We start from the raw sequence: 1,936 nt of genomic DNA, 5'->3' as shown, positions 1-1,936 counted from the left end.
CTGTCACAGCCAGAGTTCACAATGTTACGCTTTCTATAGCTTCGTTTTACACATTTTCTAAAAGACCGTTCTCTATAATCATCGCGTTTTCTGTTGACCATAAGAGTCGCGTTTTCTGTTGACCATAAGAGTCGCGTTTTCTGTTGACAAACCTGGAAATCAGTTACGATTAGGGATTTGTTTTGATCCTTTTTTCATATTCCTTATTATCTTTCCTCTCGTTTCTGGATGCTAATACATTTGCTTGGGTGGTTTCTCAAATCATTATGCGTTTTTAATTCGTTTTTCCTTTTCATTTCTATTTTTCATTATTAACTATTTAACAACATCACTGCTTGTTTACCTTAATTGCCTCCCATACCGGAACAATACACACTGTCAATCACTTTTTCAGTGTACTTTAAGCCTTTGCCATGGCGGGATCTTCAAACTTTTGTGGTCAGTGTGACATGGGGTACATTACATTTTAAATTCAAATATTTTATTAACATTGCTTTTAAATATTTTATCAATATTGCTTCTAACATGATAAACCATTACAGTGTTATTGATATTTTTTATGGTAGGTACGGGCAATTTTGACTACATTATGTCGTCCAGGCTCTTGCTCAGTGTGTGCCGGTCGCACAAACTAACTGGAGAGCTTTTCTTACGAATCTGCACGGAACGACTTTCAATTTCCAAACAATATTTGTAACTGGGCAACTCATCTGTACTCTCACACTGAAGGTATGTGTCACAAATATTTCGTATAACAAATTTGCTGTCACTTGGATATTTGGGTTTGCATGATACCACACTGTTTGAAACTTGGCTCGAAAGTGTGCGCTCACACACACACACACACACACACACACACACACACACACACACACACACACACACACACACACACACACACACACACACACACACACACACACACACACATCTATACATTTTATCTATATATTTATGTATATGTGCATATGTACAATAATACGTGTGTGTGTGTGTGTGTGTGTGTGTGTGTGTGTGTGTGTGTGTGTGTGTGTGTGTGTGTGTGTGTGTGTGTGTGTGTGTGTGTGTGTGTGTTACTGTGTATAAATGTGTGTTTGAGTGTATAATGCAACTTATATAATACAAGTATCTTATTTATTACCTTTATAATTTTTGGTTGGACGATAAAGGTTTGTGTGCTGTAGCTGGAGGCCAAAACAATACTGAGCTTGACAGGTGTTTTTCCTAACAGACGGTTCACAGCTGTAGGTTACCGTTGTGTTCGAAGCTTCTTTCCCAGCGATTTGCCATTTGTATAACTGTTTTTGGTGTGGACCTAAAGCCATTCTCTGTTTTAATCACGTCTGTGGTCAATTTTATGCGTACTTGCAAGTGATAGGAGTAGTGATGTAATGTGATATGAATTGTAAAATCTGCACATTTTGATATTAATATCTTGTACATTTATTTGCTATAACTTTAAATGGCAAGTAGATTTCGTTGCAATCATCATTTAGGAATTAAATATCCAGATATAATTAAATGCACAGATTTTGAATAGTACTCCATGCTCTGAATAAAAAATATATATATATAATTAGCTGACCATAAAAATTACATTGCTGAAAAAAACCTGTCTTTCCTTTCAAAAGATAAAGCTAGTTTGAAATGAAAAGATTATCTGATTGATAAGATACCTTGACTTTGCCGATGATGTTGCTATCCTATCTGAGTCCTTGGAGTCACTGGTGGCGGCTCTTGATGCATTTAGCAATGAGGCGAAGCCCCTAGGCCTAGAGGTCTCCTGGACCAAGACCAAGATTCAGGACTTTGGGGGCCTGCTAGGGGAACCCGTTCAGTCGAATCATGCTTGCGGCGAAGACGTTGAAGTTACAGATTTTTACATACCTTGGTAGCGTAGTCCATATCTCTGGGCTGTCAGACCAAGAAGTCAATA

The 1,936-nt window shown here is 37.7% G+C and overlaps 1 protein-coding gene across 1 annotated transcript in view; it reads right to left on the bottom strand.

The window, feature by feature from the left end:
* The window catches only part of LOC119596392, an 11,919-nt gene extending 10,694 nt beyond the window's left edge, over positions 1-1,225 (bottom strand). Inside the window, exon 1 of the mRNA XM_037945615.1 lies at positions 1,142-1,225. The gene's annotated coding sequence lies outside the window, so the exon portion shown is untranslated. The remainder of the gene's footprint in view (positions 1-1,141) is intronic.
* Between the last annotated feature and the right edge of the window lie 711 nt (positions 1,226-1,936).

This window comes from Penaeus monodon, chromosome 37, assembly GCF_015228065.2.
Source record: "Penaeus monodon isolate SGIC_2016 chromosome 37, NSTDA_Pmon_1, whole genome shotgun sequence".
Classification (NCBI taxonomy): Eukaryota; Metazoa; Arthropoda; class Malacostraca; order Decapoda; family Penaeidae; genus Penaeus; species Penaeus monodon.
The sequence above is the reverse complement of the archived record's forward strand: the minus strand, read 5'-3'. Positions and strand labels throughout refer to the sequence as shown.